General features: G+C 40.0%; 1 long non-coding RNA gene across 1 annotated transcript; it reads left to right on the top strand.

Annotated features, from left to right (window-relative positions):
• The first annotated feature begins 4,208 nt into the window (after positions 1–4,208).
• LOC104851381 lies at positions 4,209–12,623 on the top strand. The gene is made up of 3 exons (XR_777194.1): positions 4,209–4,296; positions 10,451–10,522; positions 12,512–12,623. It is a non-coding gene; the product is annotated as an uncharacterized LOC104851381 (long non-coding RNA).
• Positions 12,624–24,039: the final 11,416 nt, after the last annotated feature.

The following is a 24,039-nucleotide window of genomic DNA, read 5'->3' as shown; positions in this document are numbered from 1 at the left end:
AAGTTGCAGAGATAATTATAGATTAATTGGAACTAGAAACCTTAGATTGTCTAAAATAAGTACCAGTAATGAAGAAAGAGACCCAGATATGTTCTATAAATGTACAGGGCCCTTTAGAAGGACCAAGAAAATCTACTGGGAGTTTAAGGGAAACCTATAGGTTTTAGCATTTAATGCAGGGAAATCTGAGTTGGAACTGAGGGTCGACTGGTTGAAAAGTATCTGTCTCAAAGACAATTAATGGACCAGAATGATAACTGCATTCTTCATTTCAAGATTGGTAACAGAAAGGGAAAAAAGAAAATAAATGAGTATGGCATAACTAAGAAATGTGAAAGGTAGCTATCTAATCATATCTTAAAAGTATTTACTTTCCAAATTGGCTCCAAACTTAAAAGAGTAAGACTTTATGAAGAGGTTTATTATGGCCTGTGTCTAGATGTCCCCCCAAACCTCATGTGATCTTAGGTGGGGCTTTTTCAAAAGTGGCTGCGTCTAGAGTGTTTGACTGATTCATGCTGCAGTGCTAGGACTGAGGGCACCACGATTAAGGGTGTGAGTGCTGCCCTCCCTGAGTAGTCTGGGTAAGTTAAAAGGGGCAGAAAGATGCTGTTAAGATCCCTTGTTGCTCTGCCGTCTTTGGCCACCATGAACTATTGTCCTTCTACCATGTGCAACCCTGCCTTGGAGCCAGCCAATTAGGGACTGAAATCTCTACAAAGTATAAGCTAAATAAATCCTTTCCCCTTTAACTTGGGGTGTTGAGTATTTTGTCTCAACAATGAGAGAAAAGTAACTAACAAAGAGCTCTCACACAGTGTGTATACGATATTTGATAGTGAGAAATATTTTTCCATGTACACTCCAATTAAGAACTAGAGAAAAAAAAACAAAAAAAACAGAAAAAGAGCTTAAGGACAGTGGCCCAGATAGGAATTTTAAGATTATTTGTCCTTTTAGTCAGGCAGTAACTTTGTCCTCCGGTAACATCATATTCCAAATACAAGAAATAAGAGGAAAATGAACCCCCCTTGGGGAACCTGATTTGCAGAATCAAGTCATAAAATGATAGCTCCCACAGCTCTTGGTATGTAAAATGTAATGGACTAATTCACAGTGACTTCGCTTGTCATGTGTATGCAATTCTTGCCTCCACATAAATCCTGCGAGTGTTAGGGCTTCGGCCCACACTACTCATAAAGCCCTTTTCACACTTAAAGCAATGCTAATGGCACGATGACTGTTTAAAAACATACGAAATTCAAGTGAGTTGATTAAACTCAATTTAGCAGCTATCAGTCAAGAATGTGAAAGATCAAATTATGTGTTTTTTTTGAGACAGGTTCTCCCTGTGTAGTTGAGACTGACCTGCAACTCACTATGTAGCCCAGGGTGATCTCTAACTCACAGCGATCCTCCTGCCTCAGCCTCCCAAGTGCTGGGATTACAGGCATGCGCCACCACGCCAGGCTGAAAAGTCAAATTATAAACTTAGAAAACAGTCTCCCAGATGTCCCCGGTCACTCCCCAACACCCAGCACTCCCTGCGCTCAATTCCCAGGCAGAAGCAAGAGCTCTCACAAATTCCGTGGCTGAGAAGAGCTCCGCAGAGTCACGCCACACGCATACGAGTCCCACCTCTCCCTGCTCCTTGTGGCACGCGCAGGGCCCGAATTGGGACTGGCTGGAAGAATTTTAGGAAGAGACTGTATTTTAGGAACTGCTCAAAGGGAAATCCTGAATTGAGACGTTTTGATCTTACTCATGGAAGTATTTGGAAACACCGTGGGGAAAGATGAACTGCGTATGTGATCAGGGGATGAAAAATGTAAGTGTGAGCGAGGGAGCAGGGCGGGGCTTCCCCTGATGGGGCCAAATCTCCGGGGACCACCAGAGACCTCGCGCAGGCTGTGAGCTTACCAATGTTCTTTGTGGTCGTTTTCTGCATCTTGGCCACCCTGCACTTTTGTGTATATTTTGTCTCTCTGAAATATTTTTCTCCTTCACAATAAAAATAGCTGGGTTTTTTTTCCCTCTGATGATTTACATGCCATATACTCATTCTACAAAATTCATCCCTGAAAACAGGCGTCTGGGGGGGAAAAAATAAAACATGCTTAGAATCCCACATCCTTGACACAAATCAATACTATTGTCCTAATGTTTATTGATTTTTATGTTTTGATCTTCCGTGAATTATTTATGCACAACTTTTGACCATTTTTTATAGTTTCCTTTTTATAGGCACTATTTGTAACGTTATAAAATGATTTGTCAATGGCTTCGCAAATATCTTTGGCACTTTTATTAAATGAAAGTTTTACATTTGTAGTACATGTTTATATATTGTGTGTATGTAGGGGTTTTGGTATATTTGAAGAGGAGCTTCTTCATAAAACTTTTTTATTTGTAGTGTACAGTGTACTTTTCTGTAGCTTTGGGGTCTCTTTTTATGTAGATGGGCTTTCTGGGACACTGCCGTACTGTAGGCAACAAAACTGGGTATAATTCTTGAAGAATTACATTCCTCTGCTCTAAGCCATCTCAGGAAACGCTTACCTCTGTATACACACACACACCAGTATCTGTAACCTTACCATTCATACAGTGGACCCTCCAGTTACGACCAGCCTGATATACAAACGGGTTACAATGGGAATTTTAGTTTTAACTTACTAGCAAAGTCTTGAGTTACAAGCCAAGTACTGGCTCTTTGTGCTTGCAGATGGTCCCAGATACTGATTTAACCCTTAAAGGATTCTGAAGGAGTGTGTCAACATCCTTTCCTGTGTGGAGTTCACCGAGAAGTCCTGGTCCAGTGTCTCTCTGAGGCCACTGAGATCTGCCTGGGTGCAGGAGAGAGACTTTGAAGGCTGTGGAGAGGAGCCTGAGCCCTCACTGGCCAACTTGAGTTACAACAGCCCTTAGGAACAAATTGAGTTCGTAAGTCAAGTGTCCACTGTGTTTGTTTTTAATTTTAACTGTGCCCATCCATGAAGTGTGTAAAAAATAGTTACCCATTTGAAAAGGATTTTCCCCTTTGAAATGACCTCCTAGAACTACTACTTGACATGAGTTTGCAGATCATCTACTTAAGCTTATATCTTATTTATTAACCCCTGGACTCATTTTGGGAAAAATTCAAGATGGAATGTTGTTGAGGTAATATTTCTCAGCCTGTATGTTTTATTTGTTTCATGTGAAAATGTATAATTTTTGTCTTTCACTGGTTAAATTTAGTGACTTTATTATTAGACATAATACAGCAATCTGAAATAACTGGATTTTATGAAATATCTTTTGGCTGTATTATTTAAGGTAATGACTTGTTTCTCTCTATATAGCATATGAATAGATGGCTGTAGTTTTTGTTTAACTCATCAAAACTATTTTCTCCTTTTTATTTCTCTATGTCATGATGAAATACTACCACAAGAAAATAAGTAATGAATGCCTTAGATAAATAGGAGGTTATCTAAGATAACAAAGAAATATGCCCCAGAGCCTCAGCATGACAATATCAGGAGGATCTAGAAGGAAGGGGGCCTGGTCTAGCAGAGTCATTGAAAATCATGCATCAGGACTTCCTGGAAAAGTTCCAAATTTGAGTAATCATTCATAAGAAAAGAGGCTATTGAATCATGACTGGCCTAGGAAATGTCTCATAACTGTGTACTTGGATATCCCAGCGTGAAACTAATTTCTTATAAAATTTTCCCTAAATACCCTGGATATAATATAATCATTCTCTTTCAACTCATTTGAATGGTAAATGACAATATCTAAAAATGATTAAATTAAAACAAAAGCCCCTTTCTTTCATGTGCAGTTCTATCTAAATGAAATCTACCATAGCCCTGGACCTATGTTCAGTGATAGAGCCAAGACTGTGTGCTTTGAAACTATGATTCTGAAAGCATTTAATTTTTTTCAACTTTGATTCTATTTTATATACTTAAAATATATATTTTCTAGAAGAAAAAGGGAAATATTAAGCTTTTTTTTTTCTATTTACGATCTTCACTATTTGATCTTTCATAAAGTAAACCTCCAAAGAGTTTCTTTTCCTCCTGAAAACTCCACACTTTTGTGAGTCTTCTCTGTACACAGCAAGTAGGGTGGGGAGATAAAAAGTACCAAGTAACCTAGCAACCATCTAAATTCCATCCGCATTCCTGCATTGTGCTCTGGTTCTGCGGGAAAGACCATTCAACCCAGAAATAAACAAGAAAGAGCGCTGAATCCTCTCCTGACAATGCCAGAGAATTAGTGGCAAGACACACATGCAACAACACGGTATTGCTTTGTACAAGCTCCCCAGTCTTTTTATTTCAGTGAGAGGATCAAGATTTCAGTTCAAGTCACCGGAAGAAAAGAGTTGCCATTTACTCAAAGAGGAAGTTGAAGGAGAAGAGGGAATTCAAAATTCGGTTTTAGGCACATTAAGTTCCAAACACTTTAACAGGCCCGTCCTCTAAAAGGAAGATTACGGTCAGCAGATGAATTTCGGGAGAGAAAATAAGAGAAGGGTAAATGTGGCTGAACCCCAAGGTAGAAAATAAGGCTGAGAATGAATGAGCTGGGAGCATAAAAGGGAAAGGCCAGTGACAGGAGACAGAGATGCTAAAGGTCAAGAGAATTACGTGTAAAAAAGAGGGACCAACAAATGGCCAAGTGCTGCGTAAAGGGAGACAATGTGACCACAGCGTTGGCTCTGGTGATGCGGAAATCCCTGGGGCCGTTAATGAGGGTCCCAGCCTGCCTGGGCAAATCAGCCAGAACCCTTCTGTCTCAAAATTTTTTAAAAAGGTGAGGTTGGGGATGCAACTCAGGGGCAGAGGACTTGCCTGGAATAGGGGTTCTATCCCTAGCACCAGAAAAGAAGGAAAAAGTGAGGGAAGGTAGGAAGGGTGGGGGACTTCAGAGCAGTACTGGGGACAGTAGCCAAAGGAGGGAGCTTTCAAGATCCCTCTGGTGGCTTCCTGTGAGGACTGAGAAGAGCAATTAAAGTAAAAGAGGGTTCCCATGGCCGTTGGCTTTGTTTTTCTTTGTCTTAGCCTTTAATTTTGGACAAGGAGTTAAAATTGAGATGGTAAGCTATACCATGGTAAGATCTTTATCTTTCAATTGAATATTATTTTCTTGTACAATCTCTCTTTAATTTGGTGTGCTTTTTTCAAATTTTACTTTACTTTTTAAATATGTTTTTATATTTAAATCTGCTTGGCTGCTCTCTGGTTTCTCTCTCTCTCCATCTCTCTCTCTCTCTCTCTCTCTCTCTCTTTCTCTTGTATTTTGAGTTAATGATACTATCAAAAAATTACAAGAAAAATGGAAAATTTAAAATTTTGGCAATGAAAAATAATCCAGCAATTTCTATCCAGATTGTTTCCTGTAATGATGTAAAAATAAATAGCTCTCCATTTAACATTGCTATCTTGTTTATACAGAAATAGAGCTAGATAATAATTTTTTAATCAAGCACACGCTAACTTCACAGGACAGCTTTAATGCCATCTACTGAAAATTTTATATTCATGAAAGTACTTTGAGCTACACAGGAAATCTGTTGAAGATGAATAAACAAAGAACTAGCTGTTTCTCTAAATTGTTCCAAGAGAGAATTAAACATTTCATTGTTGTTGACAAATATCCTCAAGTCAAGATTTGTCACGATGCTAACCTTTATGTCCCTCTTTCACTGACAAAATACATGGGACATGATTTATAGGATTTTACTTCTTAAAAGCCATGGCAAACATAAATTCAAGGTGGATGATCCTCAGGTGGGTCCCCAGAGCAGGGTCCTTAGGCTCCACCTCTCCTGCCCCCAGCCTGGCTTCCATATCCTTCCCTTGAACCACCTGCTGTTTGGCCAGCAAATGATGGCTCACAGGGCTCAGAGAGGAGTTCCTCAAAGAGGAGCCCTTGGAAAGCCAAGTCAAAAGCCAGGATGACAGGCCAGAAGTCACATCCCGATCAGTCTCAGAGCACAGAAACCACCCGGATTAAAGCACGTTCCTATAGCATTTGGTGCGCCTTTGAACCAACACTGATTAACATGTGTTAAGAGACAGGAGATCTTCTCTTCTTAAGGGCCAAGGACCAGTCTGTCCCTGGCCACAGTCCTAACACTCCACTCCACCGAAGCAAAGTGCTGCCCTTTGCTCCATTCCCTTAAGAAAGGAGGCTTTGGAAGAATGGCCAACCATTGTTAACAAACACACCTTTACTAGGACTAGGACAGATCCTTTTACTTTCCTTTGTTTAAGTGGACTTTAAAAGTAGGCTTCTTCTAGGTTTAAGGGAAAATCGGGCATAAAACATAGAACAATGAAGTCCACCTCTGCCCCATCACTGTTCTGTCATTAGCGTCTCGCACTAGCATGGTACATTTGTTTCCCCTGATGGTCCAATATCTGTGCATTGCTATACACAGGGCCACGGCTTACATGAGGATGAACTCTGTGTTGCACAGCTCCCCGAGTTTGGAAACCTGTTAATGTCATGAGTTTGCCATGATAATTTCACGCAGAATAACTTCACTGCCCTCAAAGCGGGCTGTGCACCACGGGTTCTTCTCTCTACCTTCCTTTTGAAGTTGTTTATCAAAGTATTCCTTGTAGAAGTCGTTCCTCTGTTAACACCTTCGGGGGTGTCCTGGGCCTGGAGGAGTTCCAGCATCCCTTACAAGAAAGACAAACCTCCCACCTGGGTCACCAGCAATCAGACTTTCACGTTGTGGATGACGGTTACATTGTCAGCTCCCATTTCAAACTTACCAAGATGGAATTTCAAACACTGTGCTAGCAAGTGTGAAGGTGGCTAAATATATCTGGTCTTCACACCTACATTCAAACAGGAGCAAAAATGATGACCTATAATGCCCAGAAAAGACTTCCCAGCAGGCTAAATTCCCAGAATTACTGAATAGAAGCCAGAGAGAGAGAAAAGGCCAGCATCAAGCAAAGGTTAAATTACAAATCAAATTCTGGTTTCTTTGTACTAAATTCTCTTGAAAGAGAATGGATCCTCATCCTGAAGCAAGTTTAAGTTTTCTTTCTCTGTAGGAAGGCTTAAGTCCCAGTCATTTGCTGCAATTGTATTCAGGACATCAGGTCACTTCTTATAGCATGTGAGTCTAAATATAACAGAAAGGCAGATGGGTAGGTTCAGAGTACACAAAGAGTTCTCCAAATTACTCAAGCTGTGGGTACTCTGCCTTGCATTTTGAGCATGCTTAAAGAAAATGCAGGAGGAAAAAGTGATCTGAAACACATGAGCTGGGAAAAATCAATACAACTAGGGCCTTCTCTGATGGATGCAAAATTCACCACCCGGAAGAGATATGGCACAGTGAAAAGGGGGAAAAATGAAAAGATATTTAGAATGAAAGCCAAATTCTAATCCAGCCTCAGTCACTTAGTAGCCATGTGGCTTTTCTTCCTAAATTACAAAATCTTAGGACAGCCAAATTTCTTCATGTATAAATTGAACAACAGAGTTATTTTGATAATTAAGTTAAATCAACAATATAGAACACTTGGCTCTCGGAGAATTAAGACAAGCATTTGAACAGCCAGTTCCTTTTGGTAAATGAAAAGTAACTTATTGCCATGTAGCCCATTAAGTAAGTATGCATTTTTAATTGAAGTGATTTTCTTTCTATAGAAAAGAGTCAACACTCTATTAGGTGTTTCATAGCACGGCATGTTTTGTGTGAGGCCAGTTATTCATTGTGGCTTGGTGAAAAATGCCTTCACATCTTTAATTAGACTGAATCATTCTACTGCACAAATAGAAAGGTGGTAGAGAAATAACAATTTCTCTTAAGCAGAAATGCATGGCCCATCACAAACTTAAATTACCTCTTGAACTTCTCTTCAAGAGTGGCCTTTGAGTGCAGTAATGAAGCACACATACAGTAACTTTCAAAGCCAACAGAAACAGACTGAGATTAGAGATGATCATCCTTCTGGAGAAAGAAAATGTGAGCAAGTGGCCAAGTCCCCTGAGGCTGTGAGAAAAACCCTGGCCTTTCTGGAGAGGAAATGGCAAAAGCAGCCAGGGTAAGGCACAGAGTATCAGGGACAGGACCTTCCAGGAGTGAATTTTTTATGAGTTTCTCAGCCCCTTCCTCCTCGAGGGAGTTGTAGCTCAACTTTAATTTCCCACTTCTGTAATACAGTTTAGAAAAAGACCACCAGATCAAAGAAAGCCATCAGATTAAACAAAACTGTTTCCCTCCTGTGGCAGCAAATATTTTACATAAAACAAGCAAACGGGACGGCTAAAAGGAAAGCGTTTATTATGGATTAGCCAGAGAGCTCAAAACCAGCAAGATTCATTTTTAACAATTTTTTGCCTTTAATCAAAGCATGTTTTAACATGATTTAAAACTCTTTCTGCTTTTAATTTAGTTGTCATGGTCTTGCTTGCCATTAATTCGTTATTTATGAACTGCAAACCAAACATTTTTCTGTATGCAAGCGAATGCAGTTGGTGAACGCAGACAATGCCAGAGTCTGCCCATAGGTGTAGCTAATCAATTATTTAGACGTTTGCTCATGGTCATTCTTGTTTTTCTAACTTTAGTAGATCTCAACAAAAAAAACTATTAATAATAGAAATATGAGAATTGAAGGTGGAACACAGCTAAATGAGACTCAGAGCCAAGCCACGGGACCAAAAGACACTCACTCTTCCTTAATTCAGCTGTGGTCTCAGATCGTGCAGTGACTGAGACAGAGGAAGCCTGGCTCCATCACCAAGAGAGAAAAAAGGATGGAAAGGAGCCAGGCTCTCATTCAAAGGCAGAGCAGGCACTGTTTTCTGTCCTCAGAAATTCAACTCTGGGTCCAATGTTGGCAGAAATCTAAAATATCCACTCATTCATTCATTCCAGAAATCAGAACTGGGAGCCTATCATGTACAAAGGCCATCGGAGTTACTGGACAAAGAGCAGCACTGAACAAAAGACGCCAGGTCTCTGTGCTCAAGGGGATCTTACCCTAATGGAGCCAGGAGGAGAAATAACATAACAAAAGTATTTCAGGGAATGGAAAGTTCTAAGAAGACAGAAAAAGAAGGGAAAGGATAAAAGAGATGGGACGTCTAGTTTAGGTAAGGAGATAGGGAAGGGCTTTGGAAGAGAAGATCTGTACAGGAACCCCTGGGTGGGAACAGCAAGGACCAAGACGCTGCAGTAGGAACACGTGTGGGTGGACATTCCAAGACCATCTGAAAGGACAACATAGCTTGGCCAAGGTGAGCGAGAGGAAGGGCGATAGCAGTGCAAGGACCCATGATAAAAAGCATTGCTTTAGTGGCCTGCTCTGGTTCCGAGTGTGAAGTGATGCTTTTGCTGCTGTGTGGACAGTGAAAATGAACCATTAGAAGGGAGAGGGAGCCAGGAATCAAAGTGGGAGGACCTTTGTGTCAGACCCAGCCGTTGGATCTGGTGGCTCCGACCCACTGGTGGCTGGCGTGAGGGACAGCTATGAGGTGGTTAGAAAGGTCAGAAGGGCAAGATACTTTAAAGGTACGGCCAGCCTGCACGGGTGCCAGGTATGGAAAATGAAAGCCAAGATGACTCCTTTATTTTAGTTTTAATCTGAGCAGTTACAAAGGTGGAATAGCCATTCACAGAGATGGAGGACATGAGAAAGGGACAGGTCGAAGTGTTAAGGAGTCCAGGCATATATGTGGTACTTACTACTTTGGGTTATTTTGTGAAAGAGCTGAACGGTGTCTCAAGAGGTCACTCAGATGCAATGTTAGTAGTCAGAATTAGATACTTCGATTTTGGATGCGTCTGAATATCGGGCTTATTTAAAGCCACAGGACTGGCAACGATCTCCCGGAAAAGGCCATCAGCACGAAGAATTGATTGCACTGACCAAAGAAAACACTGTTTTGGCTTTTTTTTTTTTTCTTTATCTGTGTCACCAGTACAAAGATCTGGAAGCAAGAATCCAGCACCGTTAGGAAGATGCATGTCATTGTAATGGCAGTGATCCCTTGCAACAAGTACAGTTTTGTAAAAACTTACCAGTGAAAGAAACTCACTAATGAAATAGGCTCTGCAGTTAGAATTCTGCCACTTTCCTGTTTTCTCACTTGTAAAACCTAGTGGCTAGATCCTCTTGAAGTTTCCTTCATGGTTTGTAAGCCAATTCTCCTATATTTTACCATTTACTGTCTTACATAACGATAGAATAGTTTAACCTTTCTTTTCATTCATTATGTGTACGTGTGTGTACCCATATACATATACATATATATGCTGGAGGGAGGGAAACAGGGAAGAGGGAGACAGGAAGAGAAACACAGAGAGAAAAAGGGCTTTTAATCTCACCAAATGCTCTTCAAAATTCCTAAATCCTTTGTTAGTGCCGTATTCACACTGAAAATGATTTTCTTCTGTGTTATTTTCTCTCACTGGTATTAGGGATAATCCAAGTGACCGACAGACCTGAGTTCATTGAACTGCAGCTGGATCCAGAATTCCAGAAATTCCACTGTCAGTAACTATGTAACGTCTTCTCCAAGTTTTAACAACTACTTTTTGTTTATGGGTTTTGTCTATGAGTTACAGCAACAGGCGGTGCTGTACCATCTTCCATTTTATCAACACTATAAATGTGGAATTAGACATGTTGCTAAAAGGCAGTGCTGAATTATGCAGGATTTCTATAGCACTGTAAGGATAGGGTAGGGGAGTTCTCCACCCTACCTCTTCCCTGAGAGTTAAAACCAGTTTTCTGAGATCAGGGAAAGAAGATGATAGGGAAAATTTGAAGCATTAGCCAAATAAAATGAAATCACAGTGTTAAAAAATGTAAATATTAATAACCATAATTGGGCATGGTAGTACACTCTTGTAATCCCAGCACTCAGAAGGCTGAGGCAGGAGGATCACCTTGAGTTCAGGGCCAACCTGAACTACATAGTAAGATCTTGTTCAAAAGCAAAACAAGACAAAACAAAAACACCAATGAAAAGAGAAGCATTTACTAAACCAGCTCAAACATTTCTCTAAAAATTAGAGGGTTTTCATTTTCATTTTAGCCTCTTTGTTTATCTGGTGTGGCCCTCCCACACCCCACCCTCATATCTTCAAAGTTATGTAACATATGTCCTAAAAGAGAAAGCAAATAGAATTATCACCTAAACACACAATAGGAAGAATTTTTTTTTAAAGATGCTGTAGATAGAGGTATATATCTCAAATAATCGGTAATGGTTTTAAAAGGCCAGTGGAAATGTATATTCTCTAAATGATACATATATAAAAAAAAATTTTTTTTTTTGGTACTGGGGATCAAACTCAGGTCCTTGCACTTGCGAGGCCGATGGCAGAACCACTGAGCTAAAGCCCCAGCCCTCACTTTTTAAAATTTATTATAAGATGTATTGTTTTATATTGAGAAATGTTACTTTGAATAGGTCAGAAGCACATATCATTTGCATGTTAGAATAATGGTTGTAAATAACACCATGGAAGTAACATAATTGTATTTACTTTTTGGATATTGAAATAATTTTATAGTCACCTTTGTAGCTAATATCCAATAGCCATTCACTTGGAGGGAAACGCATTTTGGGATTATTTCCAGGCAATCTTGACTTGGAAAGAGTGGGAAGTCCAGTTATGTACATCTAAATAAATCCATCTTTACATGAATCAGAAATGTCATATCACTGGAATGACAGAAACTCTCACTTTGATTTCATACCTCAACATTTTGTTTTATATGCATCCACGGGCAAATTTGGACCAAACAGTTCAGGTTATGCAGCTTAGATGCCTGGTTTGAATCAATTCATGTGTAAAACTAGCTCTTTATGAACCTCAGAAACTAAAAAATGGGATGTGTACAATCCCCATAATGTGTATTTCACATTAATTCATAAACTATAACACATTCATATATAACTACAAATACTCATATAACTACAAATGTTGTAGGTTTGTTAATTGATGCAGAAATTAATTTCAAAATACATTACCACCATTCTGAGGTTACCATCATTCTAAAAGAGAGGCTAAGAATAATTGCTGTGCCTAGTTATGCTCAGGAGAATTAAAGCTAAAAAAAAAAAACCTTAAAGATAAACAATCCAAACAGAGTGCTACGACTCATATCCAGATGTCTTCTGAAAGTCTCAAGCACTCAGGTGGAGTTTTGGGGAGTGACTGGATCATGGGTGTGTGATACTGGATTAGTCCACTGATTTGTTTAGCATAGTCCTTGGTGTGGGTGATGGATTTACTGAAAAGAGAAGCTCCACTCTGAATGGCGGTGGCACCACCAACAGGCTTGCAGCCTGGACAGAATAAAAAAAGAAAGAAGAAGGAAGCCTCACTGCTCCCTGCTCACCCTGCCATGGGCTTTTTCTCCTCCGCAATGCCTGTCCACCATGACACCCTGCTTCGGAGTCAGCCAACCAGGGACTGAAGTGCTACGAATCGGGAACCCAAGTAAACCTTTCCTCTTTTAACTTGTAGATCTTGGATATTTTATCCCAGCAACAAGAAAATAACTAAAACACGGAGCAAAGATGATAAGGGAAGGACTACAGAGTCAATCTTCAATGTTGAAAAGTAAATCATAGCCTTAGAAGCCAATATTTGTAAGCCTCCACTTTTCCCTTAATTTTGCAATATTTTTATGCCAAATAAATACTATTTGATCTTTGTATATATTTATTTAGTTATAATTTTAAGATCTACTTGATCATGATCTTTCTATATTCTATATCCCAGAAGGTAAGAGCTCTATCCTTTTAATTTGTAACCTATAATACCTGACAGAATGTCAATTGTCATAGAAACTTGGTTGTAATTAAAAAGATGATGATGATGATGATGATGATGATGATGATGATGATGGAGCGTTTTCTGTAGTTGTCTTTCAGAAAAGACGTAAGTAAAACATCCAGGCCCCAAACACTTGTAAAAGTACAGACAAACTGAAGAAGCATAAACATTTTCCTGCCAGGTGGCTTTTGCAGCACCTTAATTTTTGAATCTAAATAAGTCATAAAACAGAATTCATCCCACTCTATCATAGAACTTCTCTGACAACATAAAAGTTAGCCAAATAAATCAGAATAATGGGATTTTGACAAAACAAGACATTTATTTCCAGAGAAACATTGATCACACAATGTACAAATTGCCAGCTGAGGTTCTTCATCCATCACCAGGATTTCCATCTAATGACAGGGAAATAATTGCCACCCCTCTATCACGCCACACGATCTTTCGATGTGTCAGGGAGGGAGAGGATGCAGATTCAGGCTTCGGTGTGTGGACAACACCTGTGCAATAGATAGGTTCTTTGTTTTGTTTCTTCCACCAACAGCTGCTAATTCCTCCCAAGTAAACCTAGAATCATTGTCCACAGTATCGCTGGGGCTTTGGGAAAAGTTGCATAAAGCCTTCCCCGGAATGTTTAACGTGGGTCCAATGGGTTAGGAGCTCCATTTTCAGTTCCAAATCACTGCGTCTCTTCACCTTACAGGTAGAATGCCCTGTCACCTGAATTTGAATGCCTGAGTAAATGAATAAATCAATTGGATTCTGGTCCAAGAACTTGCATGCATATGTGTAAATTATATATAAACTTATCTACTTCTTTGTGGATGCATGCTTACATGTACATGTAAAATCTACATATATATAATAGGGAGAAGAGAAAAAACTTGTCCAGAGTGGAAAGAAAATCCACTCAAACTGAAAAAGAAATAAGGATCCCATTGTTAAATAGCCAGAGAGGACAGATCATCAAGTTAGCTGTGCAACCAGCAGGAAACCCCATTTCTCAGGGTCACACAGCAGCTATCCAAAGGCCTAACACTCTTCTTCCTGAGTGAAAGACTGCTTTGTTATTGGCGGCGCACACGGACAGCCTTCCCTGTAACTCATCACTTCCTGGGAATGTGCAGTTTCTAGCCACTCTCACCTCGGGATGGCACAGAATTCCCACTCTTCCTTATCCTAATCCAACCTCGGGAACAGCAGATAATCCAGAACAGTCTCGCCTGGCTTCCACCGGGAGAGGTCATCAGCGTGAACCCAAACCTTTGGAGAGCTCTTCTCCTGCCAGCCGGCACTCCCGGCCCTTCCGAAGGGCTCTCCCACAAGCCATTGATCTATAAATACTTTGTCAGACTTTGGGTTTGGCCCTAGTGACACATGACTAACTTTTCAGATTCACAAGATGGAGCTTTACCGAGAATTGGTAAGACCCTCCTTGTCATGGACTAAGTAGTACTACTGTCTAACTCAGTAGTAATGTGCATATTTGAGACCCCCTTGAAGATCTCTTTGCAGGGATTCTGTGTCTCCAGTTGCTTGAGTGTTGCACCAGACAAATAATCCATCTGGGCTTCCCTGTCAGCATTGTCTTTGTCTCTTAAGAATTGAAGTTCAAGGGCTGGGGATTTAGCTCAGTGGTTCTGCCGCCTGCCTTGCAAGTGCAAGGACCCAAGTTCGAGCCCCGGTACCCCAAAAAAAGAATTGAAGGTCACAAATCTGACTTTATACACACACACACACACACACACACACACACATTATATACACATAGGTAATTATTTCTGCAGTGCAGTGACATTCCTTAAATGTAAGGTTAAACTGAAAGCACATATTAAGACATATAGCTTTCTACTTTAATGTTGGTTATTCAATTATTTTATTAACAATATATAAATATATTTGTTATAATTGTACTACTACAATGAAGTCTCAAAAATCACAAATAAGTTAGAAAAGAGAAAACACACAGATGTAAGAATGAAAATAAATAGAAAGAAAAAATAAAGAACTCACATGGTGAATGTATGATCCTCTCTTGGAGATTTCTTTTTTGTACAGTGTATCTTTTTCTGAGAATTCTTGATCACATTTATAAAATAATGGTTATTGTTCATTTATAATTATATCTTTTATGATGGTATAAGTGGTACACCTCACCCCTTTAATTGTTGTATAACTTCTTTTTTACAATCAGACAAGCAAGGAGACAATTCAGGTTGATTAGCAGACTTTTGTTTGCCTCTCAAACTACAGGCATCTAAGATCAGAATCTGCTGATAATTTGTGCTGCTATTTTAGGATTCACTTTTCATTCTACAACTGGCTGAAGCATGAAATGAGCTGAACTAAACTGAATTGAATGGAACTGAGCTGAACTGAAGTGAAATAATGTGATTTGCAGGAGACCTGACTGACGCCTTCGCCTTCGGAGCAGAGCCAGGGTCTCCCCCACGTTTCTGCTCCAGGCCTGGGCACAAGGGCCACCCACTGAACCTCTTCACGCAGCGCGCTGAGGCTGCCAAACGTCAGTAACAATACTCCACCCTCTTCACATAACCGACTCTGCTTCCCCGGAAGCTGAAACACGCTGAATTACATTTAGAGACAGCTGTCAGCTAATCACCACAGCATATAACCTCACTCAAGCATATTCTTTATTGCAGTCAGATGTGAGAAAATGAAATGTTAAATAGAGCACGGCAAATGTGGATTCCCCTTCCTGGTTTTCCCCTGGTTCACCTGGTTTCCTGTAATCTTTGCACTGACCATTCTATCCCCATTCCCATAATTTTTTAATGTTTCTTGAATGCCAGCCCAATGCGCTCAGTGCATCCTGTGCAGTATCACAGTTAATCTTCAAAGCAGCGCACTATTATTTTAATTATTCACATGATTATTCATATCATATACTAAAATTAACATGACTTTCCACAAGAAGAAACTTGCCCAACGACGCCCCCCTAATCACATTCCAATCCCATGAACCACACGGGACTCAAGCGGGTCTCTGATTCATAGAATCCACACCACTACAGACAGTAATGGCGAAATATTGGGACGAGGATAATACTGTTCATTCCGAGCTTTCCACAGAGGCGCGGGCAGCTACCTAGAAATCCATAAATTCTGACTGAACATCATATGCGGTTTTTGTTGTTGCTGCTCTTTCATTCTGCTCTCTTTTTTTTTCAATTTGGTTATTTCATCAAATTGTTAAATGTCTGCGATTCGTTTACATGTTAGAAATATTAACAGGATACCTTTCCCCAACACATGTAAGATTTCCCCCTTTCTAGAAGTGGCGATTTTCAATTTTACTACTTTTTTTTATTTGTTCACAGTTACCATGATATAAAACAGCTTATATGGTTACTTTTGATATTTCTGTTTTAAGAATAATCAATGAATTTTCCTTGATAGAAGATGAAGATTCAGTATTTTTCCTCTCTCTCTCTGAACCCGACTGGCCTTCCAGTATCATTTCATACTTTTTAGATAGATTTGAGTCTTATTAGAATTTCATATTCATGAAAATGCTGAGCCCTACATTAATCTAAACAACTTTCCTATTCTTATCGAGAAATGTGTTGGTTTTACCTGGAGTTAACAACTATCACACTTTTTTGTTTATTTATGCACCGACTTAATAACATATCTGCAAATTTTTCTTCAAGTATCTCAGCTTCCTCTCAAGTTCCCTTTTATTATTATTTTTCTAGTCCACGTTTGCAGTACACAATGATTACATGTATCGTGGGGAGTCGATACAGTGCCTGAACATCTTAATTATTTTTTGTTCTCTTCCCATCCCATGCCTCCCTGCTCCCTCCAACACTTTTTCTTCTTCCCATTTGCAAAAGCTCTATTTCCACTTTTTATTTGACATTCCTTTTCAAATTCTTTTCCCTTCTTTCCCCCACCCCCTCCATCTCTTGATCCCCTTCCCATTTCAAAACTATCTTCCTGCTTCCTTTTATCTATCTCCTATTTTGCTCTTTATTTATATGTTAGGTTTCTCGCATAAGAGAAACCATGCAGTATTTCATCTTGTGTGTCTGATTTATTTTACTTAACATTATGGTTTTAAGGTTCATCCATTTACCTACAAATGACTTAAGTTTATCCTTCATTGTGGCAGAGTAGTACTCCACTGTGTATAAATACCACATTTTCTTTATCTATGCATCTACTGATGGGCACACAGGTTGTTTCCAAGATTTAGTTATTACATTTAGCTATTGTGCTGCTATAAACATGGGCATGAATGTATCACTGATGATCCGATGATACATGTACATCACAATACATGATGATGTATGATGACTGTAACTCTTCCGGGCAGATATCTAAAAGGGAAATACTGGGTCAAAAGAATTTCTATTTGTAGTTTTTTGAGGAATCTCCAGCACTTTTATTCCTTCCCTATCACTGGCAACATCTCTTTCTGACCTGTTCCAGACTGAATAGTTTTAACCTGGTCCCCAACTGGCTCTCTTCCAAACACCACCTTGGAGTTAGGACTCTTGTTCCTTTATCTTGTTGCTTCTTCCTTGTTAGTTTAGCTCTCGTTTTACCAGGGGCATATTCTCAACGGAACAGCATCCATGAGAGCATGAGATACTAATTTTCCAAAGCCTTGGTCCAAAAATATCTATTTCTTAATTGTAAATAATTTCCTCTCGATATATTAAAGGGTTGCTCCACTGACTTCTTGCTTCCAACTTTGTTGTTGAGAAGTCTAAAGCTATTATAATTTCTGACCCTTTCTATGACCTCCTACTGCCTCCCCTCATTTGGAAGCTTCTGGTACTTCGCCCCTGTGACTGAAATTCTCAATGAATTGTTGGAATAGGTCAGAGATGGCGAACCTTTTACAGCTTTCAGTGATACAAACACTTACTGCGGCATAGGTACCATAGGCTCACCACCGCTGGGTAGGTTACATTGTAGCATTCAATCAGCCTTTGCACAAGAAAACTTAGTACCTATTTTGTTTTGGTTTTTCTCTATACTCTCCATACTTCTAACACCAAGTGGCTCTCCAACAAATCAGTTCAATTCTGACACTAACCAGAGTGAACACAAACCCCACAGATGAGGGGCTCAGTCCCACAGTAACCCATTCCAACAGCAAAATGTGTCACATTGTCTTACTAGTCACCCCAACTCTTTAGCATTCCACTGTAACACGTGATCCTAGTAAAACCTTGCCCACTAGGGCCATCTTGGTCTAGCCCACTTCTGAAGCACATTGCAACCAGCACAAATAAAACTTGAAAGAAGGAAGTTCATCATCTATCACCCCTCCTCCAGGAAAAGTTATGAATAGCCCACTGATTGTCTAAAACCATCCTTACATTTAAAAGACTTATCAGCCTTTGTTTAGAATGAGAAGGCAATTGGACAGCATGTCTCCTGCCTCTCCTATTCTTGACCAAGCTTGAAACATTTTGCCCTATCCATCCAGGGCTCCTGTCCAGTTATTGGTCCCTTCACTCCAAGAAGGAAAAAGACCCAAAGTTAATAACAGTCTCCTAGCACCTCTAAGTGTTCAGGAACCTGGAAGCTCTCCATAGCCAGTTCTTGTTTGGTTTTGTGAAGATGCCACACTTAGGCAATGATCAATTAAATCATTCTCCATAGTGACCAAATAATTCTCCAGCCCCTGTCATCACAGGAGACGTTGGAGAGTGGGTCTGGAGGCTCTGATTTCTGACCGTCAAGTTGGTTCCCTGACAAGCAGCCCTTTCTTGAGGCTAACAGGTGCCCCCAGCTGTCAACTACCCCATTAGCCAACAAGACACATCACTCCATGGGTCTCAAGGGTTTTAGAAACTGCATCCAGAAACCATTTTTTGGTGGAAAAATATTTCTTACATCTATGCCACAACTTTTTTTAATGTATAAACTCATTTTCTACAATTCTATACAACTTAATTTTTTTTCTTTCAATAATTTACTCTACTTTTTTTTCTTCTGTTTTTTGATGTTAGAATTTCTAGACTAATTTTGAATTTGCATGTTTTTCTCTTTGATTCTCTTGCACTTAGCTTTTTTGCCTTGGGCTCCATCTTCTGGGGGAACGTCTTCATTTTCACCTTCTATCCTCTTTATTGACTACTTCTTTTATATTCTTTATTACTGGAGCTTTTCTTGTTTTTCTTTTTCCTGCTTATACAGAATCTATTCTTTTGTGATTATATCTACTCTTATTTTCCATTAAAATAAGATTTGTTTGTTTCATGCATAATCTTGGTTTCCCCCAAGCTACTTTTCCCTCTGTTTTTAGTTTTGTTCACTTTATTTGATGCCTTTCTCAGATCACTAGGGATTTTAAAGCGCTCACATTGAAAAAGAAAAGTTGTCTAGGAGATGTATGAACATTGATAAGACATATGAGCTGTGACCTTCACTGTCTGGAAATCTAGATCTAGAATATTTTGTTTGGGACCTTGAAAGCAGCACTCGCACACACACACACACACACACACACACACACACACACACACACTACCATTGGCCTAGTGATACTGCTTAGAGAAGATTCTAACCTTCTGGCTTCAAGTTAAAAACCCTAGCCCTCTATGTGGGGAACCAAAGTGAAGAAGCACTCAGGTTTCTCAAAACTCAGTACATAAATATCCACTCAGTCCCTTTGTTGTCAAATGCTACTTGCACCCTCAATTCTTCCTGAAATCTTCCAACTCAGGACAATCTGCTTTACTCACACAAAACTGGTGGTGATTGGAGTTAGGATCACTTAGCAACTGTTTAATAAAGTGATTCATCTTTACAAAGGTATGGGCAGTAGGGAAACCACACAGATAGTGCTCAGCTTCCTGCTGTTACTACAGATAGGCCCAGAGGAAGAAGGTAGAAAAAGCCTGGAAGGGAAATCCCTATGGGAAGCCCAACTTGCGAGGAGCTGTGACCTTGTAACGTTTAGTGGAGAAAGGAAGTCATCCAAGCTGACCTCCTCACGAGGAGAGGACTTGGGGGATCAATGCTCTGACTTTCTTATCCACTCTGCTCTCCTGTCAGGGATTTCCATGGACCAAAACCAATGGGAAACCAAAGTACGATGGAACCATTAGTTTGCGCATTTGGGGCTCCCTTTATTGCAAAGAGATGGTGGAAAGAATGGAGGGTATTGGTAGAGGGGCAAATCGGAGGTGTCTAGCACAGCTTGTCTAGAGAGGAACCTTTAATGCTATGGGCAAAGCCAGCACAGACTGTGTGGAGTGGGATGGAAAGGCTGAGGGTCTAAGTGCTCCTTAAACTGACTTCTCACCAATTCCCCATTTTTGCCCACCCTTAACCTCACTTGCAGATGTGCCCGGTACGACTGCCAATGCCAAAACCTTTCATGGGCTCGCACTGGCAATCAGCTTTCTCACACACATGTGGGGGAAATGCCATTTATCCCATTTTTGGGATGCTGAAATTTGATGATTCCGTTTCCTTTGAACTCTTCTTCCTTGAATTCTTTCAGGAAATCCTGTGACTGTCATTTGCTGTGCTTGGGAAAGGAGCAGAGATTAATATGTATGGTCAACCTTTCACCTTTCAAGTCTCTTTCCGTTATTATTTCAGGAGTTGGAACTAACTGAGGAGCCTTTGACAGTAATCATCTCTAGTTTTCCCTGGTAGTGTTTAGGCCCTGGAGGAAGACACAAAGGCCAGTAGGGCAAATGTGAATATTTCTCACAACCTAGGAGAAAGCTGCAAGAGAAGAGGCTCCCAACCAGTGCCCAAAACAAACAAGGGATTGGGAATTAAGCAATGAGAAACAGTGAATATATAATTTCTGAGGCGAGCTGTGCTAAAGACAACAAAGAAAGCCTACCCAATAAGTGCCAAGTGTGATAGTTTTCTGACTTTCATTTTTACCGAAAAGCCAAGGATGCCAAAGCTAAGCTGGCACTAGGATTCCCACGCTCTGTGGGTGGATTCAACCTACAGCTGTGGATCTGCTTATTCAGAAAGATATTTACGTTCATCTCTCATTTTTTACACCTAGCCATTAAAAATTTCAAAAGGTAGGCTTCAGCAGTCATTTGGGTGCTTTAAAATGTCTTTATAGTAGTATCATCTAGAGAATAGCACTATCTAAAGAATATCTTCCTCTTTTTTCACCAGAAGAGCTGTGGGATTAACTTAGGTTCATACCCTAGTTCATTTTGCAGCCCACATAATCCGACTTTTTAGTACATGGTCTTGTCTGCAAGTTTAGGGAATGAGTTTGTTGACCAGATTAGGAAACTTCTCATTGATTTTAGGACACATAAGCTTTTATGTCAGTACACAGTGAGGCTGATTCTGTAGGCAAGTACATAATATGACTCGAGTGAAGTCCCGGGAACAGTACAGGCACCTGAGAAAGGTTAATGTGTAGTTGCTAATTACTGTTCAGCACAAAGAACCAACTCAGCACAGTAGGAATATCACACCTACTTGGGGTTTTCCCGGGTGCAAGCACAAAGGGTCCAAGTCTAGGCCCAGGACACTAACAGGGCCGCTCCAGGCTTCATGTTCAACAACCACACTTTGGCTTTGCATCGAGTGTCTGTCCACTCTCTGACTTAGATATGTTGGCCCAGAGTAATGCTCTCAAAACAGCTCAAGTGTTTGACTTGGGGCTTCCACATATACTAGTCTATAAATAAAAAATTTAAAATTTTTATTTCCTTTCCCAACCATTTCACTTCCAATCATGACCTCTCCCGCAAACTATGGAATGTGGGATATGTGGTACTGTGGAAAATAGAGTCACTTCTGCTGTAATATGACATATGTTTCTGAAAATCACCAGTGCTATCCAAAATCATGCAATTAACACCGCAGGGTTTATGACGGGATGGAGTTACGGAAATGACACTCAGAAACTTCATCATCACACATTAAAGAAAAGCCAGAAACCTAATAAAAACAGCACAATTTGATGCAATAAATATGGTGTTTTATCTATTAAATTCCTGCGGTTTGCTTGAGGAGCTTAGGAACTATTTATGAGGGGGAAAGAATGTCCAAAATGCAAGAAAGTTGGAACACTAGCTACGAATGAATGTGACTCCTGATGGCAATGAACTGATAGGACAGGTAAATGTTTGAGGTTTTTGCTTTTAAATGCATTTGTATTTTTTTGTTGTTGTTTTTTGGTTTCTTGAGACGGGGTCTCACTATGTAGTTGAGACTGACCTGGAACTCACTATGTAGCCCCAGCTGGTCTCAAACTCACAACGATCCTCCTGCCTCAGCCTCCCGAGTGCTGGGATTACAGGCGTGCACCACCACATCCAGCTTTCATGTATTTGTAAGAGATGTGTTGAGCTGTAGCAATAGTCTTTTACCTGGTATTTCTTGAAGATGAAATTTACCACAAGCAAACACACAATTTTCATGTTCACATGGTCCCCCAGTGCCACATTCCACCCACAAAGCAGGCTTTGGACAGAAGTGACTTCAGCCACTTCCAGCCCAAGCACAGGGGCTTCATTGCCACCTCCCAGTTTCTCTTTGCCTCCGATCCTGCTCATAAGCCTGAAGACTCATCTGCCTGTCATTAACTTCGTTCTTTAGGTCTGGCAAAGAGCTGGAAAAGAAGCCAGGACTTCACAGAATGCATCGGAAGAGAACTGGCTAGCTTCCACCACCTAACAATAATTTTCAAATAAAACAATGCCACTAACCTCGAGCTCCATGAAGGGGAGAACTTTGTCTTTTCTCTGTCTCCGGTAAGTTGCACAGTGCTTGGCCAGGATAGATTCCCACTGACACCCGGTGATTGTACAGTTATACATTTGCTAGAATAAGAGTCATATCATGTGTCCTAAGATCCTTTTTTGCTTCAGAATCTACACATAGGAAAATAAGTTCTAAAAGGAATAAATTCACAAAGGGATTTGATGGCAATGTCTTAAAACCATAACACCTCATTATAAATATCATACAGCTTTGAAGCACAAGGCTCTGAGCACTCACTTCACCGATGAGGAAGGGGAAAGCATATAATCTAAATGCATCGGCAGGAGAACTACTGCATAAATGATGTACCGTGAAACATGGGGCCCAGAAATCTTCATTGACTTATTTCTGCAGCAAGAATCCATGCCCTAAAGTTTCCACTACCAAAATTTGCAAAAATTAAATTCTTGCATATCCTGATTTGCTTCCCAGGACTTCATCAGGCCCTGAAGAACCAAAGAGAAGTGTAGCTGCTTTGCAGGAACTCCAGGGGGATTCTGACAGCTTTGAAGCCAGGCAGACAAAGTAAAATAAGTCAAGAATACTCAGTGATGTCTCTCAACCAAAGCCAAACATTCAGATGTTTCTTTCAAGAAGACCTAGTTAGCCTGGTAACTAAGTTGTTTCATTTACTGTAGTTCATAATGTTTATTCAGTCTATTCTGTTTCTTAAAAATACTTTCAACTTGGGAAGATGATCAGAGTCAGAAACTTTTTTCATTAAAAAAAGTTTAGATTTTTAAACCGCAATCAGTTTTCAAGTTATAAAGCTGATAGGAGGTTACCAGACCACCACATAAAATTGAGTAAAAATATCTGGAAGGATTTATTATTAAGTGCTTGGGGAAGATAAAAACCTATTACAAAATTGACATTTCAAAGAAACTTGTAAAAAGATCAATAAATTGGAAATCAGAATATATGCCAGTCCTCTTTTATGAATTGCAGGACACACAGGGGCTATTAAATGCCTTCGTTTATTTAAAAAAAATGGTTAAATACAACCGTTTGCATGAAACTGTAGATTCCAGAGGATGAAAGGTGCATGTAACGTACCACTGCCCAACGAGGTAATTTGATTTCCGTGATCAAAATGCTCAATGAATAATAGGAAGTAGAGGTAACATAGAAGAACCCACTAAAAATATTGATCTAGTTTGAGTAAGGAATGGCACGATGGAGAAATAAGCCACAAGCTGGAAAGCGATTTTTAGATATGTCCTGCCAGAAAGGACAGTACCTTGCCTTGTTACCACCCACTTTTTAAGCAACAGAGCGTGATTTCAATCAACGAACAGAAAAGTCTTTGGGTCTAGTACAGAGTTATCTCATCGCTAGGAATCCTATTCCTGACATACACTTTGCCTCCCAAGAAACTATAATCCAGACAGGAATAAAGAATTCCACAATGAACTTTTAAAAAAATTTTTTAACTCAAGAAAACAAAGAATTCCACAATGTAATATCTA

Source organism: Fukomys damarensis, unplaced genomic scaffold, assembly GCF_012274545.1.
Source record: "Fukomys damarensis isolate Sample0158 unplaced genomic scaffold, DMR_v1.0_HiC HiC_scaffold_37, whole genome shotgun sequence".
NCBI classification, from domain to species: Eukaryota; Metazoa; Chordata; class Mammalia; order Rodentia; family Bathyergidae; genus Fukomys; species Fukomys damarensis.
The sequence above is the reverse complement of the archived record's forward strand: the minus strand, read 5'-3'. Positions and strand labels throughout refer to the sequence as shown.